Source organism: Symphodus melops (genome assembly GCF_947650265.1).
Source record: "Symphodus melops genome assembly, chromosome: 8".
Classification (NCBI taxonomy): Eukaryota; Metazoa; Chordata; class Actinopteri; order Labriformes; family Labridae; genus Symphodus; species Symphodus melops.
Genome location: NC_136698.1, coordinates 16,395,141 through 16,412,024, shown reverse-complemented (window position 1 = coordinate 16,412,024; position 16,884 = coordinate 16,395,141). Strand labels below are relative to the sequence as shown.

The following is a 16,884-nucleotide window of genomic DNA, read 5'->3' as shown; positions in this document are numbered from 1 at the left end:
ACCTCTTGCCACTGAGGAATCCGCCCTTCTTCGGTAATCTGTCACACCTCCTTCCAAATAAAATGGCTGAGAGATTTTCACACAAGTCTGTCAAGGTTAATATTTACCCCTGCCCTTTGGTCAAGGGAGGAGAGAGAAGCAGTGGGGGGGGAAGAAATGTGAGAGTTTGGAGCAGGGAGTCATCTGGGTGTCTTTAAAGCAGACATGACAAGGTGATAAGATAATGACACACATTTTATCTGACTTTTTTTCTTTGTTGTTGCTATTGCACACATCGACAAATCATTTGTTAACATGTACCAATTTTTATACAGAAAGAATTCAATTAAATCCAGAAAATAAAACAATATATAAGTTGAGTAAATGTGGGGTACAAAAAATGTAAGCCTTAAAGTTTGATAAGAAGACTAATATGAATCCAAACTGATCCAAAACATAGACTGCAAGCAGAGTAAACTATACTAGCCTTGCTTGATCTAGATGTCAAAGTTATGAACACATTGTGGGTTTTTTTTAAGTTGTTGGGGTTTTTTTCCAAAAGAAGTGCAGGTAGGCAGCCATCTTTATCTTCAGTCAGACCAAGCAGCAGCCTCTGTTGGTTAAAAAAAATGAAGGCAATGCATAAGTGCAAAAACGTCAGTTCCTCGAGTGTCTGTTTGAGGCCGGCTCCAAAAGCCAAGAAATCTACTTTAGGTCCCATTTTAAAATTCAAATTTTACAGCTGCATTTTGAACACATCAAGGCGTATTGTTATGCATGATAAGGCATGTTATGGAGTGTGGCTGATTTCCCTGACAGATGGGTGTGGTAAGCCAGCAACCAAGATAATCATTTGGCCTGTCTCAACTCCAACTCTTGCCTGCTTCTCAACTAATTAAAAGTTAGTTGGAGTCAGTATTTTGAACATGGCCACCACCATTGTGGGCCTCTCCAGAATGGATGAAATCACTGAGATATGTCTATCACGTAAAGGCTATGAGACTGTCTCAGGTATGTAGATACTCACTGTATTCAGTCTTTATGCTTTATAATCAATGGAGGAGAGTATCACCAAACTATTTGAAACAAACAATTCCTGGTACCAGCATGTTCGTTGGCGGCTCATTATTTTAGTCAAATTCATTTCGGACATATAAAGTGTGCATGAAGTTCCATTCTATCAGTTTCTGCATTTCATGGCTTTCTGATGCAGCCAGTTGAACACGTGTGGTAATGGGTGAATCGGGGAAGTCTCTGCAGGAGCAAGTAGGGATGAGGGGGAGGAGGCGGGGGGATTTAGTGTGGCCTGTCGGAGGGCTAATTCCTCTACTGGCGTTGAAGCTCTTCAGCTCCGCCGTGGCTCAGATATTCAGATTTGGGCTTGGCTGCCATGTGGGCTCGGAGATACTCTGCAGCCGGCTCCTCCCCCCGCTCTATTCAGGGCCTGCGAGGAGCCTCGGGATGGCGTTAAAAAAGGAGATTAAGTTTCCTCTGGAGAGCAAAGCTCCTTAAGGGGGTATCTGTGTGCCTCTCAGACGCCTGGTCAGTGAGAGATGCGTGAGGGGGGCCTCGTCGTGAACTCCACTGAGACAGTGGGGGATGGGGGACACATAAAAGGTGGGGGTGAGGATGGCATGGAGGCTGACCTGACTCCTACCCCATGACTGGCACCACCCTGACCCTGTTTACAAGCTCAGACCTTAAAAAAAGATTCACTCCTTTGTATGCCAGCAAAAAAGGATGACAGAAAAGGACAGTAGCACCTGAGAGGATTTTGCTTAAGTTCGTCTGTGTTACCCTAATATGTCATTTTGAAGTTGTCCCTGAGGTTTAGTGAGCATGACTGTGTATGTGTTTTGGAGGGGTATGGTGGAGATACAGCGTGTCTGTATAGTAGGCAGGTCTTATTCACAGAGCTTAAAACTGGGCTCCAGATCTAATGGATCCCTGAAATAGATTTATATACAGACATAAGACACTGACTCGTGGTGGATATGACTTCTCAAAAAGCGTTCCAAAAGGTGTCATTCAAATACACAAAAGCATCTATTACACTTTTGATATTAGATTATAACCTGACCAAAAGGTAGGCTTATGAGTATGGTAAATCAGGTCTATGAAGTGAGTCAAATATGCCCTTCAAAAGGCTTTGATACGTTTCTTTGATTACAAAAAAAAAAGGACTGGACTGCTAAAAGCAAAGAGAAGAGAAGGGGAAAAAAAGCCTTACACATTCCTTTATTTGATTAGCAATACTGATGACAGGGTTGAATGAGAGGCAGAAAAAATCTAATGACTTCTTTGGCTTTGTAGCAGGGCTGAAAAAGCCTTATCTGCTCTATTCAGCAGCAGTCTCTCCTGGGAAGCGAGGATCACTGAGCTGAGGGACTGTCAGGTCCTGCCAATTGCCGTAATGGGCCCTAATTCCACATTAATGCAGTCTAAATGAAGTGTCACGGGAAGATTGATCTGTTGGGGGCGTTGCCATGATGAAGGATGTTCTTCTGAGTGGGCACTTCACTGGACACCTGGTTACCCTCCTTAGCGCCTCCAGGGGCTTCATGTGAAGCCTGCAGAGCAACCTGTCACGGTCTGCAAATGCACACGTCTGAGTGCACTTCTAAAAAGTCTGAAATATGCTTAAAAATACGTCTGAGTCAAAATGTGAGGCTAATTTTCTACGATTTCTGTGAATAAATGCCAGCAGGTGGAAGGATGGAGCTGCACTGTCTCTAATGTTTTGAAGATTGTCTAATAGTCCCTCGGCTCCTTTTGATGAAGGTACATTTTTCGTCATGTTCTGTTGTCTGACAGGTGCATAGGCCGGATAATACTGCCAGCTGGAGACTTTGCAGGGGGCTTAAATACAACCAGTCCTCCTACTGTACATATCTTAAACCCCATTTTACTCCTTTCCATTAGTAATTCTTGTCCACAGAAATGGATTTTTACTGACTGTCAAGTTTAAACCACTGCTTCTCCTCTATGGGGAGTATTAGGCTAATCGTGCAGTAACTGTGGTTTCTGTATGCTTGTCAAATGTACACAGAAAGATGTGCAGTCACTCCACAACATCTCCCCTTTTTTTAGTTCAAAGATCAAGTTAGGTCAAAGGATGGAGCATGTTTTATTCTAAGATTATTAGGTAATTTTATCACCCAAATATAAAGAATGATAAATATGTCATTGTAATACATAAGTGAAGATAGGTAGTACGCCTAATGTACAAAGGCTGTTATCCTCAAAACAGGTGACCTGGGTTCAAGTACGACCTGTTGCCCCTGTCCTGCATGCCTTGCATATATCTCATCTCATCGCGCGCACACACACACACACACACACACACACACACACACACACACACACACACACACACACACACACACACACACACACACACACACACACACACACACACACACACACACACACACACACACACACACACACACACACACACACACACACACACACACACACACACACACACACACACACACACACACACACACACACACACACACACACACACACACACACACACACACACACACACACACACACACACACACACACACACACACACACACACACACACACACACACACACACACACACACACACACACACACACACACACACACACACAATTCCTTTATGATTATTTTATCCCACAGAAGGGTTTCTTTTTCAAAAAGTCAATATTCAAAATGTGATTTTTGCCCAATGACTTTATAAAAGCACAGTTATATTAACTTAAACTGTATAATAAAAAGATGAAAAGAAGTTTGACAAAGTTGCGATTGTGGTCTACCAAAGCTTCAGGTCCATAAAATTGCCTTTTTCATTTGAAAAAACAAACACATTTTTTTTTTAAATAACTTATTTTTCAGCTTTTTCCAGTCCTGTGTGGGAGACTTAAGTTTGACTCAATGATTTAAAGATGAATTTGAAGTATAAATCACATTCATGCATGTGTAACTTTCAGATGTGTTGCTTATAGAGCTGGCGTTAATGTGGGTGAGTGCAGGAGCCAACATATGCATACTTTCTGTGTGAGCCTTCAACATAAGGAGCAGCATGACTCTGGATGAGCTTCCCAAGTGACCCAGAAGACTGCAGCAAGTGTGTCAGTGTCACTTTGATTAACTCTAATACCAGTATTTTGGCACATGTGGTCAGGTTAATGAAACTCAGTGAGAAGGCACTTTCTCCTGGTTCCCTTCCCGCCTGGAAGCTGCGGGTGATGGGATGAGGTTCAGCGCGTTGCTCCCTCTTCAGGCCCCCTCTCCACAGACAGGATGGTCTGATGCCTTCTGAAAGCACGGAGAGCTCTAGAGTTGTATTACTCTTCTGCCTCCATATCCCTTCTCCTCTATCAGATTACGCTGACTTTCTACCAGTTAATTAACACTCGACTTGTGATGTAATATGTAACTTTTTATTAGACAATGGAAAATGCCAGTCTAAAGCAAAGGAGAAGAGCTTTTAAAGAGGAAAATTCAATAATATTTAATTATTGCTTCTAAAACTAATGCAACAATGCTCATTATATAGATGGATTTCAGAATGGATTAAAGACTTATAACAAACCAATAAAAACACATCAAACCAATAAAAAGCTTCATGAAGCATGAATTTAGTAATGTTTTTTCCAAGGCTTTCAAGGTTATCATGACACCAGCTCTTCAACCCCTTAGTGTTCCTCTATATTCTGTCTTTCGACACAGACACAGAAGTAGGGCACACCGGAGAATGAGCAACACAATTGGGAGGCATCCTGTCGTTTTAAAAGGGGGACCCATCTAATCCCTCCCTATCCACTCAGACCCTGGGTTTATACATTTCCTGCAATCTCGATTCTCAAAGCAGTCTTGATTTTGAGAGTGTGTGCGTCTACTTGAGAGAGAGGAAGTGTGGGACTGGCAAGAGGTACTATTGGCGGGTTGTGGTTTGTTTGTGCTGTCCTTTAGAAAAAGAGCTTACGGGTTCAGCAGAAGAAACGCGGGGAGCTAATGTGAAGATTTAGGACTTTCTCAGAGGCTTGGCCTCGTCTAAGCTCTGTTTGCTTGAGCTGTTTGTGGGGTCCTGCTTGCACTAAACCCAGATTAATATTCCCCACATATCCAACCAGCCCAGACACCATCTCCCGGCCTCGCTGTCCTCCAACCCCCCCTCCCTTTCCCTGCCTTTTCTGGCCGTGATCGTCTCCCTTCCCTAATCCAAGTCCGCTGCCTCTCATCTTGCTCTTTATCTCGTCTAAGTAAGCACCTTTCTCATGGCTTCTTTCCATGAGGGCGAAGCAGCTGGAGTAGCGTAAATATGTTTTCCCCGAGCCCCATTGCTCACTGACCTCTGTAAGGTGTTATTATCAGAGTGACTGCTAAGCCCTCAGATTGCTTTTAGCCAGGTTCAGCAGGGGAGAGGAAGGCTGGCTTTAATGGCTCAGTATTGGTTAATGTGCCAAACAAAGAAAACTGAAAGAAGCACACTTCTCATATTAGTCAATTATTTAAAAAAAAATTACAAATAATAGCCCAAATGAGGATTAACATTTTTTATCTCCTATAGTCATAAAGAAGGAAATTATAAAGGAATTACTATGACTAATTATTTTGTAATAAATCAAACACCTGTCTGTTATGTAATAAAGAAGAGGTAGTCACTTTTTAAAATAGAACAGGCCCCTTTTGTTTTACTTCAATTAAGTGGCTATTCACATTTTATCTTCTTCTATCTCTCTCTGCTGAAATGGTATAATTCATCTGATTAAACAATGTTGAATCTACACATTCCCTTCACTTTTCATATACAGCAGACATTGTAAAGATTAAACAAGTAATATTCAACTGACACGAAAAAGAAAAAGAAAATCAATTTTCTGTGGGGCTATCACTCTGGCTTTTTCCTTTTTTGTGTTCCTCATGTACAGTATGGCAACTCCTATGTCAATAACAAGTACGCATTAGAAAAAAATAAGCAGAAATTAATTACAAGATACTTCTAAATATATATTTGAACAACATTAATTTATATTTAAAACATCAGAATCAAACCCTTATAAAACGTGTTTTCCAGCAGCCGTCAAAAAGTAACTGATCTGCTTCCTGCTGCATTTCCCTAAAGCTGGTTTTCCAGACTCTCCCACACGATTGTCTCATGGAGCCTCTTCTTCTTCATACACTCTTTTGTTGTTGTATTTTTCCCCTTTCTTGTTCCTTTTCTCCCGTCTGGATCAAGGCTGAGAGAAGAATAACATACATTTTGAGCCAAAAGAAAAGGGGATGAATTTGGCGTTCTAAACAGGCAAGCTAAACCCATTACCTAAGTGTTCTTTATCTTCCCATATGCTTTTGTTGTTTAATCAGCTTTGTATCTCTCTAAATCCTGGATTGAGATAACAAACAAATGGATAAGCTCAACATGCAGAGGAAGAAAGCCTTTTGCTGGCACCTTTAATGCCAAAAAGACTGTCCTAAAATTGCACTGTGGTCAGAGCCGGAAATACAAATGGGTCAGATTTTTAAGGAGTTTGGACCAGGCTGACCTCCAGTTTTCCCTCAAATATCCTCCTTTATCTTCTCCCTGTTGTAAAGAAACAGGCAGGGGATGGCGTTAAGCTCGAGCTCATAGATTTGCAATCTGCAGTCCTGATTTCTCTCTGCTTCTTCAATATAAGAAAATACACATTCTAGATTATCTCTGGCACTCAAAGCCAGGACGAGTTGAAGACTTGCTGAATGCAGAGGACATCACAACCAACCCAGAATAGTCACAACATAAGGGGATTTTAAACAGCCAAAAGGTGTTTTTATCCTGGTTAAATATATGTCCAAAGTGAGTATCTTTCTCTAACTGATCCAAAGTGCCTCACTGTGTTTATTCACGAGGGATAATATCAACAAGTTCTATGAGCTGAAACTGTTGGTCAGTTGTCTTTATGTATGTCTCATTTCTATATATTTATAGCAATTGTGATTGTTAATGACAATAAATAACAGATGACACCAACTCGTCGTACCATGTCAAAGGGTTGTCTATGCATTTTGTCAATACATTTATTTTACATTTAGATTTGTTTTAGTGTCTTCTAATAATTCAGCAATCGTTGAAGCCGTTGTATACCATTGTTACAAGTCTTACCCATTTTTTAAGTTAATTTATTTTGACCCCATCACGTTTACCACAGAAACTCAGTGCATCTGTCTCTCTTTGCTGCGCTATTTTTAGAGTGCTACAGTCAGATCCAATCAATTTTTCTCCCTGATAAAACAGTTAGGACTGTCACTAAGTTTAAGGAAGCAATTCCAGCTGCTTTTAAATCATTTGAATAGTTCAACCCAATAAAAACTCTTTTAATAACATCTGTTGCATCATCAGTTTGTTCACAGATTTTATTCTCGGTTCAATTACCCCCTAAGACAGGCAATTGTTAAACAAGCTAGCTTTTAAAGAAATACATTCCCCAAGATGATTGCATTTTTGGTAGTTTTGAGCATGAATTAAGTTGTTTGAGAGAATTATAAAGAAAAAAGTAGCAAATGAATGTATTAATCTATACGATTTTTACAGCAGTTTTTTGGAAGTGGACATTTTTCTCCTTAATGAATTAAGAGAACAGTAAAAACATTTCACAGTGTTCTATTGATCGAGTACAACAATTATAAATTGCTTTACAAATTTTGTTTAGACTTTCTTACAAAACATTGTGTCATTATGCACTAACACAGCCAAAATAATGAACAGATCAAGAGGCCAAATTTAACAAAAATGTCCATAATGATGCATGAGGGAGGGTGTAGAATTCCCACAGCATCAATTTAATCAGCAGAGAAGTATTACTTACCTATCCAGTGAGCAGACGAAGGGCAGCCAAAAGACGCTTTTGGATAAGATCTCGGTGGACAGGAAATTTTAAGGAAAACTTTATGAATTAAGTTGTTGAAGAATGAATGGAAGCAAAACTTTGTCTGTATATCAAAGGGTGTAAAGCCATGTCCCTAAGGAATACATTTAGTTGCCTTTAACTGAACCCGAGGCCCAGGCACTTGTTATCAGATTTCAAGATGGTCATGATATGCCACAGTGTTTAGGAGCCGTAGACGCCTGTGAACTTAACAGGAGGTGTATATATTCCCTGAATATCCAAGCCATCTGTGATACAGATTCATGTTTCTTTATCTGTTGTGTTCTGTACTTGTTGTCCTATGGCCTGTTGTGCATGTATTTGCTAATTCAAAGCTGAATACAGCACCTATTTAATTCAAGTAAATTGTAGATGATGAGGAGACACTACCTTTTTCTGGGGAGGAGGAGGAGAGATTTAGCAATTCAACCATGGCTTTGCACGTTTGCCTTACAAACTAATGACTATAGCATGCATCTAGTTGACCATTGACAGCTTAACTTGACCACATTGCTCATCATGCGGGCTTGTGGAAAAATATTTTTAAGTTCTCTCAGCAACCTACACCATGGCCACCATTTGACCAACAAAAAGTATTGGACAATGGGAAATTCTAGTACCAAATCAAAAGTACAGAAAAATGTAAAAAAAACGTTGGTATATCGTCAGGCAGGCAGGCAGGCCAGGCAGATCCATGTGCACAGCGGTTATTATCAAAATGTTGTCATATGACCTACTTTACCTTAAGGAATCAAATTCTTTTGAAATCAATCTAACAATGAAAAGCAGCCTGAAAAATAAAGCACCACTCACTCAACTATTTTAGCTGAGAATTCTGAGTGACAACTCATTCTTATCAGAAAAACACAAACAGTTCTGATCAAAGAGAGTGATGATCAGAGTGGGTGCTGGCAATCTCAATGTGCATCTCACAGTTGAATTCCCTGAGGGTGGAGGGGCTCATCACCCCCTCTTGCCCCCCCCCCTTCACATCAGCTAAACATACACACCAGTGTAATACACACCCTGACACACACATCTACACACAATCTAGGAATGCTGGGGAAAATAACCCTCATTTATTATTGCCAACCTCACTCGTCTCGTCCTTTCGGTTCAGCGGGTGCACCGCCAAAGTACGTCTACTCCCACCAATGTCACACAATTACCTCTTAACTGCTCAAACAAATAGAGCGACCCAGAGAGTGACATCAAATCAAAACTGTCACAGGTGATTGAGTCTAGTCATCAAGGCGGCCCGCCCGCTACCTGTCAGGAGAGTGAGGGAATGAAAGGAAGAGGGAGAATATGATAGCAGCTTTATAATAGACCCCCTAATAATGTATAAACACCCCCACTCTTTTTTTTTTTTTTTTGCTTCTCTCATAATAAAGTTAGGCTCAGAGTGCACGATGCCCTCCTTTTTCGGCTGCTCCTTTCCCTCTTGAGACTCAGAATGGAGAGGAACGAATGTGAATGGAGTAATGATAGGGAAAATGACAGAGGGGAGATTGAAATTTCCATCCTCTCTGAACCGTGCCAGCTCTGCTCCTGGAAAGACATTGGATGCTAATGGGGTTAGATCACACGCATGAGCGTTTGAGACCTGAGTGATGGTAGCTGTTGATACTCCAGACACAGTTGAAAAAAAACAAACAAACAAAAAAAGTGTTCTGAATGCTGTCTGCAGACATATCAGACATGTTTTTTTGGGTACATTGTTGCTTTTATTGGAAAGGACAGCAGAAGAGAGACAAGAAATGTTTGAAGGAGAGAGTAGGGGATGACATACAGCAAAAGACGGAGGTCACATTCAAACCTATGGCTAGTGCAGAAAGGACTACAGTCTCTTTACCTGGGGCGCACAAATGATCGCTAGGCTATCCAGCGTCCCACAAAAAAAAAAAAAAAAAATTTGATGAGGTTACTCCCATAAGGTTTGGCCAGATAGTGACAGTCTCCAGACACCAGATCTCAGGAAACAGTTTTGGTTTCACTATGTATAGTACATGAAATCAGAGAAAAATCCAGACAACTGATGGCTCTCCTGTAGCTGTGATACAAAGGACGTGGATAAATGATTGATTGGTGCATTGGGGGGAGGGACCTGAGAAATAAAGAGCACGGGCAAAGGGTTGAGTAAGAGCAAACCAAGGGGACATCATAGGGACATGATTATGTTGTCAGTGTCTGATGTAAATTGGAGAATGACACAGTCAACAGATATGGCTGGCTGCTTGCAGCGGCAACACACTGGGGCCGTGACACTGACAAATGGAATATTTCAAAGGACTTAATCAGAGGAAATGGGGTTTGGTCTGCAGGTGACACGAGTCCTGCTCCAGCGATCACAAAAAGAAAACTGATTGCCTGCCTTGAAACCCCCACCATCTCTCTATTTCTCTGTTGGTCCGTCTCTCCCCAACGCCTATCTGACTAGCACTTCTCCCCTGTCCTCATCTGCTTCAGTCACTCCAATACAAGTGGGGGGTTTATCATGAGCATGTCGTACAATTAGATTCAATCAGAGATAGCCTGGTGAAAGCTGTGTCAATAAGGAAAATACATAACTAGAAAGCAGATTGACAGTTCTATATATTTTGACCTGTAGACTATAAGTGGATCCACATTTTAGTTGACTAGTCAAAAGGCTATCACTTTTAGATAACCAAAATGCAATTTTGCTGATTGGAAAGTCACAGTTTCAAAAGGTATTTATTTAGGTCTGAATCCAGAGAAGAACACCTGGAAGTTCTTAAAGTATAATGGCAATTGAGAAAGTAAATCAGGAAATCACCAGTTATTACAATTTATACTAAGTGACTATTTATGCTTAGATACTGTTGACTAATTACAGAGTAAGGAATTATGCAAAAAGAATATTCCTTTAAGTACCATAAACATCTGCATCAATTATAATTATAATCCCTCCATTGGTTAGCAATACACATCACTTAAAGCCCAAATTTAAATTTCATATTATGAAAGTCTCTAGGATTCGTCTTCTGGGGAGCATAACGTTTTGACATTTTTTAACGGTGATTCATCCAAATGTTTTAGATATTTGAGTGCATCACAGAGATATGCTTCTAGCACAGTAAAAAGCACAAAGCCACATGAAAAGTGGGAATAAAATACTTCATATTAATAAAAAAAAATGTAGAATAACATTAACCCTTTAGACACTGTGCCCAGATTAACCGTGATAGATCTCCCTGCTTATAGCCCAGGAGAGGTGAGGGCATCTTGTCCAACACAGGGGAAGGACATCCGGAGGTGAGGAACAACTTTTTCTGAAGAGAGGCAGAGACCAACTCGAGAACAAATGTTTAACTTTCTGCAGGTTCCTTCATTGTCTAACTAAGAAGAAAAAAGTTAGTAGGTCTTCAGGCATGTAAGGTTCTGTGACAAAATGCCAAGCATGACTATCCTGCTGGTAATTAGCTATGCTCATAACTGCCACCAAACAAGTAACAGCGGGAAAAAAAAAAACAGGAATCACTCTCCAGACTCCTTTGATTCTCAGACCGAGCTTGGCAGTGCCACCACAACTGCATTCCTCTATGAGATTGGTGATTTGGTGCCTGAAGTCCAGTAGTCCCTCACTGGGTATGAATCACGGCAAGGGGCCGCTGCCCTGTCATAGCAGCTACAGATCAATGATAATTACCACCTTGACATGAGTACGCTTATTACTGAACAGGATCAGGGACAGGGGCCGAGCTGTTGTGGCCGTAGGGCTCGATCGATACTCTAGGAATAATGGCTCTCTGGGGCCTTAGATTGGACTTTGCCACTAAACAAGCCATTACAGCCGCACGCATGACAGCTTAGGTCTAGATATGCGTCCTAACCCTCCTTCTCCTGGAGGCTTCTCTCTTACAGCCCGCTTCAATATGGCTCCCACAGGCCTCCGTACTCAATCTTGTCATGCACTGTTATGGGCAGGCGAGACACATGCCTCTGGCTTTGAGACGTGTTAACCAGAAGTGAGTGATTAGGGTGAGCATGCTGCTAGAACACAATGTGCTCCTGTGCAACACGAAAGTAAAAGGGGCCTTGCAATGTGACCTGATGATTGCCACTGAGTATAGAGATCAAACACGGCTGCACCAATGCGAACACACTCACATACCCGTATGCTCACACATACACAAACAAAATGCACACAAAAGCAAGCACATCAACGCGTATAAGTGATGCTGATCCGTCTATGGCAGCCCTCATCTTCTTTTCTCTTTGATTTTTACCATTTCCCTCCCACAGATCCCTTGTTTTTTTTCCCCTCTCCTTTTTTAATCCGGTCATACCTGTAATCGGGCTCTGCGACAGAAAACTTCAGAGAATCAATTAGTCCTCGCCTCATCCGGGAGCCAAGACGATTCCTCTCGACTTGAGCCGCAAACTCCTTCTATCAGGAGTCATTCTGCCTGCCTAACACCCAGACTCCTCTCTCCTGAGCCCGGATAGGTTTGACTCTAAGCCTCTAAAACGTTGACAACCCAAAGCGCCTTTCTCTCTGCAAGCCCTAACCGCCTTCCTCACCCCGGCCCCTTCTCTTCTTTCTACCCGTCACTGCTGCTAAATAAAGAATGATTTGTTTTTCCACCATTGCGGAATTGTGATAATGATGCAGTGTTTTGGCATTTCAGAAGAAAAAAAATTAAAATGGTTGCGTTTGAAAGGAATACACACTAAATCTATGCTTGATTAGAGTGGATGTGATAGGGGAAGCTTGTGACTCTAGGCCCCGTTGTTGTCCCGGGGAATTTAGCCAGCCGAAGAGGCAGCATTGTGGACGCTGCTTGTTTTTAAATGCCGCAATGTGGCACAAAAGGAAATGCAAACCTGGGACTCTTCTGCTGGCTGCAGCAGGCCCTTGAGTCGAGCCTGGAACAAACAGAACATTGAGGGGTCAGATTTAATCCTCCCGCCCCTGCCTTTTGTATTCAGATTAAAGACTAAGGAGGATTTGCTGGAGCCTGGAGTCTCTTGTTAAAAGACGGTGTTCTCCACTTAACCTGCAATTTACCTGTCACTTAAGCCCACTGCAGCGATCATCCACACCTCTGGTAGTGAAAGGGGCTGTTATTATTCTGTTTTCACAACTCTGAAGAAAGGCTTCATGTTCACTTGAGCATAATGAATTCCCTGACAGATGCTGATTAAAGCAGCAGGCTTGTGAAAGATACTTCACACTTAACACGAGTGAGATTTCTGCAAGTATACACACACACCCACAAGTCCCCTTTAATAAACCAGAAATCACTTCTTGACCAGTCGGACTGTATGATGAGGTCGAGCTTGGTGTGTATTCTCTCGAGTGCCATGACAAAGATGCCTGCAGGAGTCAGGACATGGAGCTAAAACACATTGCCAAGCTTCTTGGCTTGATTTGTAGCGCCAACCCTCCTCATCTGCTCTCCTGAAATATCCTACCTACAGAAACCTGACCTTCTTCCCCCCCCCTCTCTCATTCTCTCGCCAACTGTGATTCATCTCCCACAAACTCACTCCACGAAATGAATGAAAGTGCCGCCATCATTCTACCCGACCTCATCCATTTCATCCTCTCCTGTGACTCGTCCTGCCCTCCGCTGGACGGCCATAACACCACCTCTAAATCTTCCTCCTGAACAGAGCTCGTCGGGTCCATGGCAGCAGTAAAGTAGACCATTCGTTTTCACGGCACAGATGGGAGTGATGTTGAGACATTTTCAGTCACTCACTGGACGCCAAAGCTCTTTGAGATTCTTTTGCCCTCTTCCTTTTTTTTTTCCTTTAAAGCATGTGCAGATGCCCACCAAACAACCGCACAGCTCTTGATAGAGCTTTACGCGAGTCTTTGATACGTCCCTTAATCTCCACTAAACTATCCCACTGGTTTTAACACCCTTACGCATTAGCCTATGTCTTATAACTTAAGAGTTTATCGTTGTGTGCTAAATTTAGACTTCCTCTCTTAAGACTCAAGGCAGCTTCAGAGGCTTGTGTGCATACGCCGTGCAAAATTATAAACCTTTGCAAACATAACAAAGGACGAGAAAGTGTCATTGTTTTAGGATTCTGCACCTTCTGCAACTGCAGTTTCTTGACGAACATACAGTCATCTGAAGGAGATTTCTTTTGCACTTGGGCAAATACGTGTGAACTTCCAAACCAAGTTTAAGCCAGGGCCAAGACAAAAAAACAAAAGCCTCTCATCTGCCATCTTCTTAAATTTCTTTGTGTTACGGAGGATTGCGGTCTGCTGTGCTTTATTCTCAGAAACAATTTCCATCCTCTTGCTTCTCTTTTTCCCTCATCCTTTTATCCCCATCCTGTTCTCTCGTTTGCCCTGAGAGAGTTGCCACTTTTACTCTGGAGAAACCACCTGTCTGCCTGCACATCAAACCCATCCCCGGTGGGCTTCTGTGTTAAATTCCAAACTTAAAACCCATTACTGAGCTATCAGCCCACTCATAATGCTGTCTAACGACCTAATTTCCCTAAGTGTCAGCCCTGCCAGTCACCAGAGGGCCCTGTCAGCTTGGCCGCCTCCGTCGGAGGGTCCCGGCTGCTCCGAGGCATCAAAGCCACCGCCGCCGTCACGTTCACCTCGTCCTCATCAGAAACAGGATAGAGCGCTCAATCTCTGAAAATATGTCAAGGCAAAGTGAGCAGGGACACAGGGGGTAAGACACTTTGGAATGAAAGTGCCGGGTATTTCATTTACCATATCCACTCTATTAGTCAGAGCGGCACAGTCAATCAGGGCCCCATTTTGATTTGGAGGGGAGTCGGGGGAGAGAAGTGAGACACAGCAAAATGGCTGGCGGTCACGCCGTGGCTATTCCAGCTAAGCCTAAATCAGTTTTAGAAGTTGGTAAAAATGGATTCGTATAAACATACAGACACAAAATGTCACTGCCTGTCCTTATTAACCGAGGAGCATGCACTGTGCATATGCAGGGAGGCGAGTGACGAGAGTGGGCAAGGTGAGTCCAAGAGGGTTGAATCTGATCGTGTGTCTGTGTTCCTGCACGAGTGTGTGTGTTCTGTCTGATAACCGTCTCGTCCCCAGGTCTCCCAGTGTATACCTTTCTTTGAAATGATTGGGTAAATATGGAAAGGGGCCCCTAGGCCACACAGGCCCTGGCCCCTCTTTAGGAGTGGATAATTGACTCCTTTCCCTCCTTGATAATTCATTGCTTGCATATGCCAGCTAATACATCAGCTGAAAACTGCCCTGGCCTTCATCTCCCTTGACACACACATACACACACACCAACACCCAGAGGAATGAGCGACTGTGGAGAGCCTGGGCATAAAAAATGGGGATGACAAATGGGAGCACTTCTAGATCTATGAATGAATTATGTCTTCTAAATACCTTGAGCAGAGGCAACTGTCAGCCAGCATCTATACTAATCTGGGACAAAATATGACCAGCTCGGCATTAAAAGGGAGGGAGCAGGGCTGCTAGAGAATGAGGCGAGAAATGAACCAGCAATCAGGCTATTAAAATGTGGTGTCTGATTCAGCTTTGGTGGACATTTGCACATTTATCACAAGATGGAAATATACTCCCCCTTTTTTCACTTTAATGCGGCTCCATTGAAATAGATTAGGATTATTCCAACAGGACAGAGATATCATTTGTTTTACAATAGCCGAGTCAGCACTCACAACAGTCATTAGGAATTACATCAATCCTGCTGCTGTTTAGAGGTACACTTTGCGAACTGCGAAGAAGGATAAAATGAATGGCATTTCATTTAAAGAGGGGTTATATTAACCAGCTGCTCTGCCCCATAACGGAGGTGAGACACAAAGACAAATGGCTTATACAAAAGATGACAGAACAAACTGTATACAGGCCAGTGTAGAATAAGTTCAGCGTGCATAAAACACAAGGGGGTCACTCACCTTTTGATGGTTATATTCACAGAGGAGGTCAAAGACACTGTAACCTTGCTATTGTTCTATCGTGGCTCTCTGGGAGTGTAGTGATTTACCTGTGGGAAATGTATTTTTTAGAGACGTCCTGGCTTCAGGGTGGCAGGAGGATCACTGCAACCCGTCTGAAACACATCATGCTGCAGGCAGGGGGAGGCCCAAGGACGGTGCACTGCAGTCAGGGACTTTGAAGAAGCACAGATAAAGGCCAAGAAGCAGTCAGATCCAAACACATGGGAAGAGGAAAGGTACAAATCAATTTAAGCGATTAATTCAACTAAAAAGAAAGAAATAAGTGAGCCTGCATCGCTCTTTTTTAATGTGAATCATGAATACATTTGTCATAGTTGTGGAAAAACAGTGAACCAAATGCAGATATAAAGAAAAATGTGTATTACGTAAAAAAAGGCAAAAACGTCTTACAGAAATGATCACAGGGAGGCACGAGAAGAAACCACCGGGAAACACTGGCAAACATCCAACATATGACAATGAACAGACAAGACGAGGCAGGGAACACTGAGACTAAATAGACAGGAGCAATTAAACGCAGGTGAGACTGACGAGACACAGGTGTGGACAATCAGGGCAATCAAGACAGGAGAGAAACACAGGCAGGAGTAAAATACAAGAAAGACTGAGGAGACTACAAACTAAATTATGAAACACTGAAGACACACACAATTCAAGAATGAAACAAAAAACACACCAGAACGAAAAGAAAGAGAGAGGATACAAAGTTACAAAATAACATACGAAACAATAAAGACTTAAATATAAAACACCAAGATAAGAAATTACAAAAATAAGACGGGTAACACTTAAGACCAAACATTAACACACAGGAAAACAAGGAACAAAAAAAAAAAAACAGAAAATAAAGAAAACCTAAATTGAAAAACATCAGGAAAAATATAAACCTCATGATACATCTGTTAATAAAGTTGCAAAATTGAGTAAATTTAAGAATGTAAAACAATATATATTAATGTCATGGGTAGCCTATAGTAATTGGTTAAACTCAGTGGTGACTAGAATAATAATGAATAATGCATTTAAAA

At 42.0% G+C, this 16,884-nt stretch overlaps 1 long non-coding RNA gene across 1 annotated transcript; it reads right to left on the bottom strand.

Moving 5' to 3' along the window:
* Positions 1–3,847: 3,847 nt before the first annotated feature.
* On the bottom strand, positions 3,848–16,317 carry LOC306828442. The gene is made up of 3 exons (XR_013779744.1): positions 16,247–16,317; positions 15,883–16,008; positions 3,848–4,295 (listed from the first exon to the last, which is right to left on the bottom strand). It is a non-coding gene; the product is annotated as an uncharacterized lncRNA (long non-coding RNA).
* Between the last annotated feature and the right edge of the window lie 567 nt (positions 16,318–16,884).